Source organism: Bos taurus, chromosome 9, assembly GCF_002263795.3.
Source record: "Bos taurus isolate L1 Dominette 01449 registration number 42190680 breed Hereford chromosome 9, ARS-UCD2.0, whole genome shotgun sequence".
NCBI classification, from domain to species: Eukaryota; Metazoa; Chordata; class Mammalia; order Artiodactyla; family Bovidae; genus Bos; species Bos taurus.
The window spans coordinates 20947295-20965513 of NC_037336.1; positions in this window are offsets into that span (position 1 = coordinate 20947295).

Genomic DNA, 18219 nt, shown 5'->3' on the forward strand with positions numbered 1-18219 from the left:
AAATTGGACCTCTATCTTACACTACTTACAAAAATAACTCAAAATGATTCAACTTAAATGTAAAATATGAAATCATGATACTCTAAAAAGAAAACAGGGGAACAGCTCCTTGACATTGGTTGTAGCAACAATATTTTGAATATTGCAAGAAAAGCACAGCAACAACCACAAAAATAAGCAAGTTAGACTATATCAGACAGAAAAGTTTTTGCAGAGAGCAAAAGAAACAATCAACCAAATAAATAGGCAATATATGGAATGGAAGAAACTATTTGCAAACCATACATAAGATAAAAGGTTAACATTTAAAACATATAAGGAACAGTAAACTCAAAAACAACTACAAGCAAACAAATAATCCAATTAAAAAGTGGGCAGAGGATCTGAATAGATATTTTCCTTAAAAAAAAAAATAGGCATACAAATTACCAATAGGTACATGAAAAGATTGTGAACTTCCACACATTCAACCAAGATTTAGAAAAGGCAGAGGAACTAGAGATCAAATTGCCAGCATCCATTGAATCATCAAAAAAGCAAGAGAGTTCCAGAAAAACATCTATTTCTGCTTCATTGGCTACATCAAAGTCTTTGACTGTATGGATCACAAAAAACTGTGGAAAATACTTCAAGAGATGGGACTACCAGGCAACCTTACCTTCCTCCTGAGAAACCTGTATACAAGTCAAGAAGCAACAGCTAGAGCTGGACGTGGAACAACAGAGGCTCTGAATCAGGAAAGGAGTACGTCATGGCTATATATTTTCTCCCTGCTTATTTAACTTATATGCAGAGTACGTCATGCAAAATGCTGGGATGGATGAAGCACAAGCTGGAAACAGATTGCTGGGAGAAATATCAATAACCTCAAATACACAGATGACACCACCCTTATGGCAGAAAGTGAAGAAGAACTAAAGAGCCTCTTGATGAAAGTGAAAGAGGAGAGTGAAAAATTTGGCTTAAACCTCAACATTCAGATTACTAAGATCATGGCATCTGGTCCAATCACTTCATGGCAAATAGATGGGGAAACAATGGAAATGATGACAGACTTTATTTTTGGGGGCTTCAAAATCACTGCAGACGGTGATTGCAGCCATGAAATTAAAAGATGCTTGCTCCTCGGAAGGAAAGTTATGACCAACCTAGACAGCATATTAAAAAGTAGAGTCATTACTTTACCAACAAATGTCCGTTTAGTCAAAGCTATGTTTTTTCCCAGTAATCATATATAAATGTGAGAGTTGGACTATAAAGAAAGCTGAGGGCCAAAGAATTGATGCTTCTTAACTGTGGTGCTGGAGAAGACTCTTGAGAGTCCCTTGAACTGCAAAAAGATCAAACCAGTCCATCCTAAAGGAGATGAGTCCTGAATATTCATTGAAAGAACTGATGCTGAACCTGAAACTCCAATACTTTGGCCACCTGAATGCGAAGAACCGACTCATTGGAAAAGACCCTTGTTATGGGAAAGACTGAAGACAGGAGACGAAGGGGATGACAGAGGATGAGATGATTGGATGGCATCACTGACTCAATGGACATGAGTTTGAGCAAGCTGCAGGAGTTGGTGATGGACAGGGAAGCCTGACATGTTGCAGTCCATGAGATCGCAAAGAGTCAGATACGACTCAGTGACTGAATCAAACTGAATTATCGTGCTTTCCTAGTGGCTCAAACGGTAAAGAATACGCTTGCCATGCAGGAGACCTGGGTTCAGTCGCTGGGAAGATCGGGATCAGGAAGATCCCCTGGAGAAGGGAATGGCTACCCACTCCAGTATTCTGCCCTGGAGAATTCCATGGACAGAGGACATGAACAGAGGACATCAGAGAAATGCAAATCAAAACCACAATGAGATACTATCTCACACCTGTCAGAACGGCAATCATCAAAAAACAAGCATTAACAAGTCCAAGTGAGAATGTAGAGAAAAGGGAACCCTAGGGTACTGTGAGTGAGAAGGCAAATTGGTGCGACTATTATGAAGAACAGTATAGAGGGTCCTCAAAAAATTAAAAATAGACATACTGTGTGCTCCAACAATCTTACTTTGGGATATATAACCAAAGGAAGTGAAATCAGTATGTTGAAGAAATGTCTTTATCCTCGTTTTTATTACAGCATTATTTACTGTAGACAAGACATGGAAATAACCTCAGTGTCCATCGACAGATGAATATAACATAACACTTCTCCTAGCTTCAGTTAAGATAAGATAAAATTGCAGGAGGGATTATCAAAATCTTAAAGAATGTAAAGGGGAAGATTTCTGCTATTTATTTGTTAAAATCTGCAAAAAGCAGATTGACTATTGTAAACCTATATAATGCTAGCCCTAATTGCAGTCACCGAACTATATAAGTCATTTACTTAAATTATCCCCAGCTTTTGAAACTTGTTATGTAGCTATTAATGTGAGAAATGAATTATCAAAATATGTATCAATAAGGGAAATGAAAAGCAGTTCACTTTTATATGGCAATCACTGGTGGTAAAGAACGTGCCTGCCAGTTCAGGAGATGTAAGAGACATAGGATTCATCCCTGAGTCAGGAAGATCTGTGGATGAGGGCATTAACCCACTCCAGTATTCTTGCCTGGAGAATGCCACAGACAGAGGAGTCTGGCAGTATATGGTCCATATGGTTACAAAAGAGTCGAACACAACTGAAGCGACTTAGCACGCATGCAGGACAGAACATTCATTCATTCATTGTCTTAACAAAAGATCATGTAAAATCTTGTGCTCTCTGTCAAAATACATTCTGCAGGGATTTAATTTAACACTCTGCAGAATGTTGTAATAGTCTACTATATAAATGGTACTTTGTGTATATGAAAGTATAGTGACTAAACAATGAAATAGATATACTGTTGTATTTCTCCCAGGACAATGTATTTCAGATATTTCAATGCAACGTAAGAATCATAGTTTGAGTAAGCTCCAGGAGTTGGTGATGGATAGGGAAGCCTGTCATGCTGCAGTCCATGGGGTCACAAAGAGTCAGATACGACTGAGGGACTGAACTGGACTGTAAGAATCATATGGGCTTCCCAGGTGGTGCTAGTGGTAAAGAACTGCCTGCCAACGCAGGAGACCTAAGAGATGCCTGGTTCCATCTCTAGCTGGGGAAGAGCCTTTGGAGGAGGAAATGGCAACCCACTCCAGTATTCTTGCCTGGAGAATCCCATGGACAGAGGATCCTGGTGGGCTCATATACATTCAGCCTAGCTGGAGTCTAGACTTTTCTTAAATCCTTAGAATTCCTTTATGGTTTTTAGTTGAAAATAAAATGTATTAGTAGTTTTAAAGGGGAATCCTTCTGAAAAAGTAATGACTTTGTGACTAAAAAGAAAATTCAGTTTTACACACTCAAATCAAATTCCTTTTTTTTAAACTGGAAAGTGGCTAAATACAGTAAAAACAAAATATTCTTTTTGCTAAAATTCCAAGGATTTACATATTAAGGTTCAGCATATTTAACAACTTATTTTAAAAAGATGGGGGAAGACTATCTGATGTATTATTTTGTATTTTTACATGAATAAAAGTTTAGTCACTGATTACAATGATTTGTAAAAATTTGTAAAATTTCCATTTGTAAAATTTGAATTGCGTGTAATTGTGAGGTTTACATCACAAATATGACCTTTCTGTCATCTGGTAGAAGAAGCCTGGTTATTTTTAGCAGCTTCAAATATCAAAAACTTCATGGTTTTCTTTTCAAATCCGAATAACATGTACCTTTAAAAGAAAAACTAACATATATATTTGACCAAAGCCAACATAAGATGCCTCATTGTATCTTTTAGTGTGTTAAGCTTTTTGAAAAGTTCATCTTAAAGAAAGCGAGTAATTGAAAAATGTTTTTGACACTCAGCCAGGTAGAAAAAGTGGTATATTTCGAGATCCCTCCCTTCTATTTAATGCCATCTCAGTGAAAATTCCTTCTGGCAAGTTACTGAAACATCAGGAAGCAAAGGGCTTTTAAGGACATACATAAGGCCATGAGTTTTACTGGAGGCTCCTTGCCCTTTGTCTACTTTCTCCGTTAGAGCACTCAGAGTTGGGACATCATTCCTGGCAGCCCTAAGGGGCATGGTCTTCATTCATTCGTGGTTTGTTTCCATGAATTTTCCACTTGTATAGATTTCTATGAGTGGTTACCCCTACTATGTCATTTGCCTCTGCTTTTAATCTCTACCATGCTAAACTCATTTTTTAAATCAAGAGGGATTATTGACAGAATAATTTGGTAGAAATTCCCTGGTGGAGAAACAGTCTAAAAGTTAATTATTTTCTATATATAAGCACTAAGATAATGGAACCAGTCCATCCTAAAGGAAATCAGTCCTGAATATTCATTGGAGGGACTGATGCTGAAGCTGAAACTTCAATACTTTGGCCACCTGATGCGAAGAACTGACTCATTTGAAAAGACCCTGAGTCTGGAAAAGATTGAAGCCAGGAGAAGGGGGAACGATAGAGGATGAGATGGTTGGATGATATCACCGACTCGATGGACATGAGTTTGAATAAACTCTGGGAGTTGGTGATGGACAAGGAGACCTAGTGTGCTGCAGTCCAAGGGGTCACAAAGATTGGACATGACTGAGCAACTGAACTGAACTGATATATGTATATATATATATATATATATATATATATATATATACTTGTTTTCCTCTGTACATATCTGGGAGCAAATACCATATAGTGTTAAGGGGCAGAGGTCTACCTTTGAATTCTGCTCGACTCACTGTTCACTCTGGGACTTTAAATAAGTTAATCATTTTATGCTTTGGTTCACTTTGTAGATTTATCAATAATGCTTCTTTTATAAGGTTATTGTACAATATAAAATAAGGGGAAAAAAATCACAGTAGTTGGGTCTGGCACATTGATCAGTTTTCTAGGTTGCCCAAAAGAATAAATTTCTTGATCTATGTATATACAATAATCATTATAATTGTTGTAAATATTAACTTCAGCTTTTCAGTTACAAAGGTCTCAGATCTCATTTGGTAAAACATTGAACATTAAACTCTGAGAAGGCTATCTGCCAGGTTCTTCATAATCAATATCTGAATGAGAATTTACCATGCATTTTATAGATTATTCATTTGAAAATGTTTTGAAAAATGGATTCCAAAGTAGATGTATATGATGTACTTCCCTAATTAAGATTCCACTGATTTTTAAGTTGCAACCATTATTTTATGTAATACCAAGAAGGAAAGAGAAACATCAGCAAATAAGCAATGACACACTGTTAAGATATTTATTGTTTGTTCTATTTTGAATTCAGAGGTGTTGAAATAAGAAAAAATAATGTGTCTCAATAGATGATTTTACCTCTGTTAATAATAATTAGAAAGATTAGACTAGGTAATATATGTAGTAAAGAATAATTATGTTTAAAAGTTTCTTTTAATCTAATTAAAATCTAATCTTTCATCTAATTTTGAGATGTTCGAGGGTATTAATGAAGCCATACAAGTGTTAATAATCTCTAAAAGCAATGCTTGGCCCTGATAAGCAAAGCCTAATTTGACCTTTTGATCATTCCTGGTTTTGTTTCATCTTTGCTCAATGGCTCTCAACACTCAACACCTAAAACAGAGAAGGGATATCCCTGGTAGCTCAGATGGTATAGAGTCCACCTGCAATGCAGGAGACCCAGGTTTGATTCCTGGGTCTGGAAGATGCCCTGGAGAAGGAAATGGTGACCCACTCTAGTAATTTTTGCCTGGAAAATTCCACAGACAGAGGAGCCTGCTAGACTGCAGTCCATGGGATCTAAAGAGTCAGACACGACTTAGTGACTAAACAACAACAACAACAAACAGAGAAAGTTCCTGGGACAGTTTTTTTGCCTAATATTTTACATGTTTTTTTTCACTTATAAAATTATAGAGAGGAATTATGTTTTAGAAGCTTTCCATTCCAATTTCCTCCTTTTATTAAAACAAAACAAAAAATCCTCAAACATTGAAAGATGTTAAAATTTGCCACGTGTATGAGTTCTCAGTGACAGAACTAGAACTGGAACACAAATTCCCCAAGTCTGACCATAATAATCTTCCTTCTGGGTTATACTATAATTTTTTCAGAAAGATCTCGGTTCTCTATCCCTTCATGAGATATTGGTCTTGTACCTGCAAGGTGTGATCTTCTTATCAACATTGATAGCATCAAAAGTGGCACATACACATGGTGATGGCCACCATATTCATCTTCATCCATATATTTATATGAATAGCTGAAATTTCATCAGTTACATAAAATATGAATAATAATATATTTAGTTAACAGCTAACTTTTATCTACTGACTCTACTTCCCACCTGGGCCTATGCATGCACACACCAACATCAGTACCTTTCTTTCTAGACACTTAGTGCTTCAACTAAAGTTAACCATCTGTTCATAAAGAGAAAATTAAATTTCAGGGCTAAATTTCCAGACCTGAACATGAAAGTCTTAATAGATGTCTCACCTGGTAGCTAATTTCACTTTAACAGACAATAAAATAGGAGTCTTCTTTCAGTATAATGGTGAGTTCTGGTTTAGATATCTCTTTTGACTGCACGAAGTATGTTAAAAACTCAGTAACTGATTAACAAAGGAACTCCTTAATTTCTTATCAATTATGGCTCCACCACTAAATTCATGTTTGTATGCATCATGCAATTCTTGTGGAAATAGATCTTATATAAAAACTTGCCTGACGAGTTTTAAGAATTTACAAAAATTATGTTTCTTGAAAAACATTTTCATTGGCAGTAGGCTTGCCAAAATATGAATCAAATCTTGGAGAAACATTTTATTGTGTCAAGAGAGGAGATCCTTAACAGAGACAATAAAAAAAAGAACTGGCTATTGTCTCTGTTTTGATGAATAAATCTATACTGATTGATATCACTGGCCTGTTAGCCAAGGACCTCATTTGTATTAGCTGTTTTTAGCCCTTCCCACATTTGGAAAATTGGTTAATTTGCTTCTTGTCAACTCCTTCACTACCATGTCTCTAAGAAGTGGAGTAGTTGAAATTTAAACTATTAATATGGGTCTGTTATTGTCACTGATGAGACGCGATTTAAAAAAAATAACACAGATAGAAGTTCTAGTAAAGCCAGAGTATCTCGTATCAGATGATTGTAATAACAGCTGTAAAATGTATATGTTTATATATATAGATAGATACAATCAACAATGTCTTGAAGCGACTAGACAGCACCAAAGCAGAAACTGGATGGATAAGGCCCTTGAAAGATGTAAACACTGAAAGTGAATGTCACTCAGTTGTATCTGACTTTTTGTGATCCCATGGACTACAACACTGTGAGTGAGATCCAATTAGAACAGCTTTGACCTGAACAAAATAATTTTCTGTATTCCGTAGAGAGTAAAGCTTAAGCAGAAATCAGTAGCCTTATTTGGCTGAGGAGTTAAAGGTCAGAGTTTTGGGTTGCCTGCTAGCATGGCTGGAAATTGAGGAAGAAAACTGAGAAAAGTTGAAACCTAGGAGGCAGAGCCCTAAATTGAGATTCATGCCTAGTATAATTTATTTACCTGTTGATCTCCAGCACCTAAAAGGGTGCCTAGCATGTGGTAAAAAGGCCCAGGTTTTCTAATAGAGTCATTGAAAGTAGAATAATCTTGGTAAGGTAGATCTAGTTCAATATTGGGGAACAAAACTTACTTTTGAGAAGCAGTAAAGTTTTAGGCACTGATCATAAGGTGCATGCTCAGTTGCTTCAGTCATGTCTGACTCTTTGCAATGCTTTGGACTATAGCCCACCAGGTTCCTTAGTCCATGGGATTCTCCAGTCAGGAATACTGGAGTGGGTTGCATACCCTTCTCCAGGGGATCTTCCCAACCCAGGGGTTGAACCTGTGTCTCTGATTGTAAGGTACAGGAAAAGAAAATATCAATCCAATCCAAACTACAGGTCCTCAGCCAAGAAAAAGTTAATGCTTTGGTCTCTGGCAGAATAGCCTAATTTGAATATGTTGAACTTAAGTATGATTTCAGTGTATATGAAGATTGACAAATTATGGAAACAGACCTGAAAGAATAAGGCAAATTTGATAAGAACAAATGAAGGTGTAAGGATGAGAAAGAAAAGAAAAACAATCATAGTCTTGGCTTTGTGATCAAAAGTTTTATGTAAGCTGGGAGGACTTTGAAGAGACTGTTAATAAAAACCCAAGATTCTTTGAGAAGAGTCTTAATGGACACCTAAAAAGACTTGAGAAAGCTCATGGTGAAATATTGAAAAAAAGCAAGAGAAATGTTTTAGTACTAGTAGGAAAGGGTGACTTGTTATGTGGAGTTAAAAAGACTGTCAACACTATTTCTGTGGTAAGATAGGAAGAAGGAAGCCAACTCAATGAACTAGAGAAAGAGAATTCCCAGAAGAATATTAAAAGCGTGATCTGGCTTCATCTTGCTACCTATGAATAAAGCACAAGAGAAATGAACTAAGAAAAAAAAAAAACTTGAATATAAAGATACTAGGAGCTTCTGAGTTTAAAAATAAGACTGTTTCCCATTCTCAGTCACTTTATATGACAATCAATTCTCAAATTAAGAAATGATTTCAGAGTGAAGATCAAACCCAGAATTGGACTATAAAATTCTGTTAAGACATCAGCAATTTTGAAGACAATACCTCATAGAAACTTCCAGATATACAAATAAGGCCTCTAAGAAGCTTCAATATTCAGCACAGCTCAGATTCTACTAAGAATGAAGTTTTAAGAATCTTGATAATGTTATCATACAGCAATTTCACAAGGAGGCTAAAGTATGAAAGACATATGAGTTTTTTTCTAATGGAGTGATTTATAAATTGATAGATTTTAAAATAACTATTCCAATTTAGACTGAGTTGTACAGAGAGAATACAAAATGACCTGAACACTTGCAACCTTAAAATTCCCTGAGAATAAGGCACTATAAGAAATTTACAGTCTGCCTGTCAGTGCAGGAGATGAGGGTTCAGGCCTGGACTGGGAAGATCTCCTGGAGAAGGAATACCCCAGTATTCTCACCTGGAGAATCCCATGGACAGAGGAGCCTGCCGGGCTACCATCCAAAGGGTCACAAAGAGTCAGACACGATAGAGTGACTTGAGCACTCCATGCATTGTTGATCAAAGGTGGAATCAGTAACCTCTCTGCCCATTTAGTCAGGACACTTAGAAAATAGTAACCAGGAGACATTTTAGTATATTTGTTTAAGACATCTCTAGAAAACATCCCCATCAATTATTATGGTCATAAACGAATTATCAGGATATCCAATTTGTGTTGTTAATGAGTTCTTAAAGGGTATCATAGGAAAAACAATCATCATTGATTTTGTATTGTTCAAGTTACAATGGGGTAGTAGATCTACATGGCTTAGGAGAAATAGAATTTATATACAATTGGGTCCTTATCCGAAGGGCTTGTGTTAAATCCTTGAGGTCCTGCATAAAGTCAGTGCAAACACAGTAACAGCATCTGAGAAGGGGCAGCAGGTCTAAGGACAGAAATCTTTTGAGTTGGAAATAGCTGGAAACCCTGGAATCTATTCTACTTGTCTGACTCATATAAATATACTACACTTCTAGAATCTTTTTCAGCTTCTGGGAGTTTTAAAGAAAATGGCATATCTTTGGCAATAAATCAGGTATTCTAAAGGCAAAAAAAATAAAGTATGATTATTTAAGTCTAGTCATTCAGAAACACTTATTTGGATTCATTCTATCAACTAGAACACCATGTATTTGAAGTAAAATACAACCTATTATAGTGATTGGACATCTTATTAAGGTTTCTTCAAAGTCAATAAAAAGACATTGGAGGAAATGTCTTCTTTATTAGAGAACCATTGTGCTGAAAGTTTATACCATTCCTGATAAATCTAGATCTCTCAATCATTTTAACTCAGTATCAAAATGGTTTTGCAAAGCTAATCACTTTGTATATTCAATACTATATCCTTAGAATACAGGAGGTGGCAAAGTAGAACAGAGCTTTGAATAAAATGACATTTTTAATCATTTAACAAATGCCTTCAAATACTTACAACCATTCAGAAAATAGTATGAGAGGCACTGTGCTACATACAAAGCAAAGAGTTTCTGTCCTCATTGGATTACATTCTAATGGTCATTTATTAATCAAGTAATCACAATAAACAAGAACAATCGTAAGAATAGTAACAGCTTGAGAACACAGCATCTCCTGAGGACATCAGCGATGATTTCCCCAGGAAAAAGATACAACTTGGGATATTAAAGACAAGCAGACATTAGAGACAAGCAAGGTGAGGTAGACAGCAGAGATGGGTGAAAAAATCAAGATTGCACTGCCTGGAACAGTCCTACAGCAAAAAGTAGCATCACATCTACTTCTGCTTTATTGACCACACTAAAGCCTTTGACTGTGTGGATCACAACAAACTGTGGAAATTCTTAAAGAGATGGGAATATCAGATCACCTTACCTGTCTCCTGAGAAACCTGTATGTCAGTCAAGAAGCAACAGTTATAACTGGATATGGAACAATGGACTGGTTCCAAATTGGGAAACAAAGGAGTACATCAAGGTTGTATATTGTCACCCTGCTTATTTAACTTAAATGCAGAGTATATCATGCAAATTGCTGGGCTGGATGAAGCACAAGCTGGAATCAAGATTGCTGGGAGAAATATCAACAACCTCAGATATGCAGATGATACCACCCTAAGGGCAGAATGTGAAGAGGAACTAAAGAACCCCTTGATAAGAGTGAAATGGTGTTCAGTCACTTAGTCCTGTCCAGCTCTTTGGGACCCCATGGACTGTAGCCTGCCAGACTCCTCTTTCTATGGGATTTCACAGGCAAGAATACTGGAGTGGCTTGTCATTTCCTTCTCCAGGGGATTTTCTCAGCCCAGGAATCAATCCACATCTCCTGCAGCTCTTGTATTGGCAGGTGGATACTTTACTACTGAGCCACCTGGGAAGCCTGATAAGGGAGAAAGAGGAGAGTGAAAACCTGGCTTGAAACTCAACATTTAAAAAAAAACTAAGATCTTGGCTTCTGGTCCCACCATTTCATGGCAAATAAATGGGGAAAAATGGAAACAGTGGCAGATTTTATTTCCTTGGGCAAATGTACTGATATTTGATTTAACTGGAAGGAATTTTCACTTGGATACTTATTTAGTTCACTCATTTATCATCAAATTGTTAGGTAGTTAGAATAGGAAACAGGAGTCCAAAATGGCAGTGGTTAAAGGCAAGGAAGGGAAAAGACCACTAAAATAGAACAAAAGAGGGTCAAAGGAAGGTCTGAGGACCAGAATGAGGACTTCAGATAGAACAAACAGCACTCCTGGCTAGCCCAATTTGTATAGGGCAGACCCAGGGGGAGGGAAAAACATAAAAAGAGGAGCCAATGGGCTCTTTCTCTCTTTCTCTCTCCTGAGCACTGGCCGCTCCTCCACTCTCTTCTTTTCTCGTCTTTGGGTTGGCGTGCCCTCATGCTTCAAGGATGGATTCTCCTGCTATCTTCTAAATAAAATACAGCTCTAACACTGATTTGTCTAAGAGCTACAACACGGTTTGTCCAAGGCCTGAGAGCTGTGATGCACCAAGGGCTTTAGTGTCCGTCGCTCCAAGTCTTTGTTGTGACAAGACAGAACTAAGGAGCATACACTCGCCTGGCAAAATGTATTCACGAAATATTGAATAATGCTTCCCAGCTTTATAACTGCATGATTGCATGTACTCTGATAATTCATATCCAGGCTCACATCCGTGTGTGCTATTCCATATTTTTTTCTACATATATACTGTGTTTCTCCAAATTAATTTAAAATTCTGGTTGCTACAGTAAAGATCAAGCAAAATACTTATTTTTGTACATCTCAGCAACTAGTATAGCCTCTTATATTACATTGCACATACATGGTATTCTCTTTTTTTCTGTTTCATCCTGAAGTCATTTATATGGTCCATCTTAGAGTCTTTTCTTTTTCTGTTATTCTTTATCCCTTTACTGCATTTTATCTTTTTCAAAGGACTTTTGAATTGGGACTCTTCCCAGTTGAATTTATTTTATTGCATTTACTTATTGTATGTCATCCATATGGAACTATTATCCCTCACAATATTGTAATCTTAATGAAAGCAGGAACTTGATCTTTTTTATGAGCATATCCTGAAATTTCATTAAGTATTTGTTGAATGAATAAATGAATGAGTGAATGCAGTACTTTTCTCAGTAGTTACTTCAAGAATGAATGCTAATGCATATTTACATTCATATGTGTGCTTGTGTACATTAAACCTAAAAGTTAAGAATATGTATTTCATGTATGTTTAGAAAATATTCCCACCCTTGCTCCTCACCACCAGATGAGTGGAAGTTAAAGAGAAAGATGAACAACTGGACTGTCAAATATGGCTTGGGTGCCTAAACTTTGCCTACAAATCCATCTTCTGCTTTGCAGGGCAATTCCTCCAATGTTAAATATAAAGAGATTTATAACAATAAAAATGACTGTGGACAGAAAATTGGGATATAATTTATCTGTGAAAGTCATCCTCTATCTCTATCCTTTTACCTGAAAATGTGTTTCATTCTCTTTGTTCTCTTTTAAATTTCAACTGACCCAAACTTTCCATATTATTTGGTTGATAATTTTTTTTTTTACCTTTTAAAATTATAACTCTTTTTGATTATGTTTTACTGTCCCCTAAGGTTCCTCAAGGCTGGAAATTTGAGATATTTGAATATACCTGCTGTCCTCAAACAGAGTAATTTACTAATAAGAAGGCACCCAATAAATACTTATTCAATAAAAATGAATATATGTTGAATTAACTTCCCCCAGCAAATAAAGCATTGTCATATTGGTTTATAAAACTGATTTTTGGGGGTAGAAGGAACTTCGCAAAGAATGACACATCATAAAGAGCTTTGTTTTAAAATCAGTTCTTTTTCCAAAAATTTTATTCTTTCTTGTATATTTATTTTCAAATGTGTTTACTTTCAAGTATAATAACTACCAGAAGACTGAGAATGTGAATACAGCTTACGGTTTTCTGAAGTGTTTTGATGTTCACACTAATACACACTATTATGCTTTGCAGGGGAGTTAATATTCCTCAATAAACAACAAATCAACAGACTTTGCCCTTAATAATACATCTGTCCTCAAGCAACTCTGCTGCCCTACTGATATTTTCTGTATAAAAATGAAAACCAAATACTCCTTGAGAATTATTTTTACAGCTTGAACAAATGTAATTTTGATGTGTTAACACTCATAAAGACTGTTGACAGTTTTGCCTGCCCAGTTACGCTTGCTTCTCATAGCAACAGCATCTGCTTTTCTGTGGAAATTATTTTTCCCTGTCTCTTTTAGTCCTAGCCTTCTGATTTAATATTAGGATAGTTGTGAGTTAATTTAGGCTTATCAATATCCTTTCTTGGTATATTTCTAAACAAATATAAATATTTTCCATCTATGGACCCAGTCTCAACCACATGGAGGTGCCAGGCTGAATGACAAAGCTGAAACACAAAAGAAAATAGAAATGAGAGACTGAGAAAAAGTCCTGGTAACATTTGAATTTCTGGGTTTTACTCCTCAAGTCCAGCTACTCTTTGTTCTTGTAATGGTTTAGTAATGTGAACCATGATTACTTTAGTAATCACTTGAGTTACTTTGAATTATATTTCTATTGTTGCAATCAAAGTGGAGCTAAGTCCTAGAGGACATTCACCTTGGATATTTTGGCTTTGGTTATAGCAAATATAATCAAAACTATGAATAGACCATTGGCTGAATATACTTATTGAGAATGTATTTCTGCAGCCAAGATTGAATAGCCAATATATATGACTGCAAAGTGAGAATTTGGGTCTTTTCTCTTTTACTTCTACTTGGAATAAAAAGTCATAAAAACCAGAAGGAGATAAATTTTCCTGGGGGGGCAAAACTGGATTAAAGTTAGTGGTAATATGGCAAAAAAGAGAATTTTGTAGTGTTTTTTTCTGGAGGTATATTTTAAAATAGGTATATAATCATGGCAACCCCCCAAATAGTAGTGCAAATTAAGAAAATCATTAGTTTGTCCTCATAAATTTTATACACATATTTCTCACTTGGTTTAAATGTCATGGTGTTTTAGATGATTTCCTCCTGTGGTATTTTGAGTGCGGAAGATAGCAAAGGTCATGACCATTTGTGGTCAATAAACAGTTCTGTTCCACTCTCTCCCAGAGCAAGAAGATTCGGGCTGGTTATTAATTCAGGTGGCCTGGCTAAAATCCATCTTCAGTAATTACATTTCTGTCTACATAAAATTGATAATGTAGTTTCAGCAAGAGAACTTATTCATGGTTGTCATCAGTTTTAAAAAAAGGACAGAGACACAGAATCAACAAACATGGTATTATGTTCTAAAAAGAACAAAGGTTTCATTTTGCTCCAATGGGAATGTTCTCCAGGTCTAAAATTACTGAGCTGATAACATATCATCATCTCGTGAACTTTAAGTAACAAAAAAATCTCTCAGCCCTTTAAACATTCTGTTAAGTCATTTGTATGAAATTATCTTAGAAAGTCCACTTGAATCTCTCTCTTTTATCCACTTACCTTCCTGCTCCCAATTCCTGCTCAACTTTCACTTTGTCTCCAAAACCTTGAGGGTCCCACCTCCCTCCACTTGCTAAGCTAAATTAGATGCTCTTTCCCACTGTCCTGGGCCACCTAGATTATGGCACTTATTGTCCTATCTCTGCTTCCTGTTGGACTGTTTAGTCATTGAGCCTGGAACCTCCGTGTCATTCTTCCTTGTATGCCCCAATTTATGCTGTATTCTAGTGTGTAATACACGTTTATTGAACACACGGATATATAAAATCAATATATCCTACACATTTAAAATGGAAGCTAAAATAATACTCTTAAAGGAAAGAGCTAGCATCCTAGATTTAAAAGGTCTGAATGTTTGCATTCAGGAAGAAAAATTATAATGGAGATGTATGGTACCCAGTGTCTTAAAGACACTGTGGTCCTATTTGTTAAGTGGTGAACCTGGGATACGGGTTGCATCTGTAACACTATTTCAAGAATGTGTGCATGCTTTCTCCACATCCATGAAGCTGTCTTCAACTTAAGAGGTGATGAATCTTCTGAGGAAAACTAATGCACAGAGTACCTAGGCCTGGTCACATGGATGGAGGTTCTTGTCCCATAAGAAGCAGGAAATCATGTGGCTAATGAGGAAACAACATGAATGAGGTCAAGGTACCCAGCCTTAGGTTCTCGTTAACACCAGGAACAGACAGAGAAGCCTGGCGTGCTGCAGTCCACGGGGTTGCAAAGAGTCAGACATGAGTGAATGACTGAACTGAGCTGAACACCAGGAATGAGGATTCCTTAAGGTTTACAAGGGCTTCCCAGGTGGCGCTAATGGTAAATAACCAGTCTGCCAATGAAGGAAATGGAAGAGAAGCAGGTTCGATTCCTGGGTTGGGAAGATTCCCTGGAGGAGGACACAGCAACCCACTCCAGTGTTCTTGCCTGAAGAATCCCATGGAGAGAGGAGACCAGCAGGCTACAGTCCATAGGGTGGCAAAGAGTCAGACAGGACTGAAGTGCCAGCATGCAGAGTTTAGGCTTACAAAGTAGCAAATATACCATCTCATTTTCTATAGCAGTGCACCTAACCAGTCCGCTATTGATAGGCATTCAAGCTTTTCCAGGATTTTTCTATTACTGCAGCAAGAAATTTCTTTACACTTCATTTCAGATGTGTTTATGTTTGCTATAATTTCCTAGAGGAGAACCGCTGGGTCACAGAGTTAGAGAATTTGTAATTTTGATATTTATTCCCAAATTATCCTTCATATGGTTTGTACCCATTTATAGTATCACCAATAATATACAGTGCCTTTTTTCACACACCTTTGTCAATTCATGTTGTTATCACTTTTTGACCGTTGCCAATCTGAGAAGTGAGAACAATTTTGGTATTGTTGTTTAAATTACATTCCTCCTTATTGAGAGTGATATTTGCATTCTTTCATATATTTAAAAGCTAAGTGTATTTCCTTTTCTACATGCTCTGTATCTATTGCCTATTTTTCCACTGAACGTGTGATCTTTCTAGTAGTGACTTATAAGTAACTCTCTATGTATTAGGGAGATAATGCTTCATTGTGAGCTGCAAATATTTGTTCCCAGTTTATTGCTTTCCTTAACTCTACTGTTTTTTATTTAATTACATAAACTTAAAAAAAAGACTTTTAAAAAATGTATAATCTTTTGTTTTCTGGCATTAGTTTTTGTATATCACTTAGAAAAAACTTTCTCAATCAAAAATAATAAAGGCTTGCTTGGTTCAAATTCCAGCTTTTCCTCTATCTGTGTGATCTGGACAAATAATTTAATTGCTCTGTGTCTATTCCTTGTCTGTGAAATGGAGTAACAAAACCACCTAATTCTTAGGGTTTGGGGAGGACTAAATAAGATAATAGCTTTAATGTTTATATTAAATAGCATAATATAATAGCATAATAATTATATTATTATGCATATTATTAATAGCATAATAATTATATGATATATATATAACATATTATACTAACAAGATAGTAATAAGTTGCTTTGTTGTTGTTGAATGAAATGAGTACTGAACAAATTACCTTTTTTTCCAAAGAACCCAATTTCCTTTTTTTTTTTTTTTTAAACTATTTCTTGCACTGATAGAGACATTATTAAGCCAGTCTTTCTACTTGGAAAATGAAACTCATCACTTCTCTCTTCAAAAATGTATTGAACATGAGCAAAGCCAAGTCTAAAATGAAACTTTGGGAGTTGACACAGGAAGTAAGTGTCACCCAACCGCTCACTCTGTTATTGTAAACAAGCACGCCTAGAGCCAAACTGCTGATGTACACTAAAACTCTCTGGATTTTGCTGAACATATCTGTTTGTATGTGCAGCTGCTGTGTTGATTCTGAGTAGCTAGATTTATTTATGATTGCCATAGAAACGACATGAAGATGCATTTTCCATCAAACACACCTAACAACTCTGTGGTTGTCTGTATATTCAGTATATCCATGGTTACTCTAGGGATTCTTCACAATATGAATGTCCCTACCATTTCTTCAAGCCCACAAGTGTAAACTAGCACCTTGGTGATTTTGTTTCCTTGCCAACAACAGAAGGTATTTCCCATGGGTATATCCTTCTACTCTTGGAATAAGCTACAAAACAAATGTCTACCTAAAATAAATGCAATAATTCAGAGTCACTTATATTGTTATACTGTGTGTGAGAAAATACGTTTTTTCCAAATTAAGTTGTACTATAAAGTGAAGATTTGGATATTTTACACATGTTGCATATGAAAACTTCAGTATTCAATTTTTCTGTTTTTAAATGTGTTAAGTTTCTCACCAAATATCATAAAATCACATGAAATCATCACAATCAATAAGCCAGTGCAAATCACCACCATCATCATTATCTTCCAGTACAATAACTCTATCCCACAAAGATTAAATTTTAGTCAGAAAAAAAGCTTTCTAAGTTAACTCATGGTTAAATTTTAATAGATTAATTTTACTGCAACTCTTGTTTGATGTGCAAGTCTTCAATGGTGCTCTACAAAGAGAGAGAATGTTAAAATGTAAAGCAGGGAGGGTCCTATTGTAGAGAATTTTTAAAAACAGAATTTTAGAGTTTAGAACTTGGAAAACGAAAGAGTCTTTCATTTGGAAGATGACTTGATTAGTATCACATAACTTGCCAGGAACAAAATATGGTCAAAATTCAAGAACATTAAACTGATATTCACTCAACAAACATTTATTTAACAACTGTTATAGGCCTAATGAACCTTGGGTCCCAAGGATATAAAGATACATAACACATAGTTTTTGTTTTCAAGAAATTCACAGTATTGTAAAGAAAAGCTCAGGAGTTTTATGGTCTCTGATCTCCTTTCTTCAGATTAATCCAAGTAGTTTATTTTCTAATTAAATCAGGTGCAGAACTTGGATATAAGTAAATTAACAACAGCATGAAAAACTAATAGTCTGTGAATTAATAGACACGGTTAAACAGAAAAACTCACATTTGACTACACAGATTTTTGACATGACAAGGTATATCTAGTTTTTTTTTTTTTTTTTTTTTTGTGGTCACAGG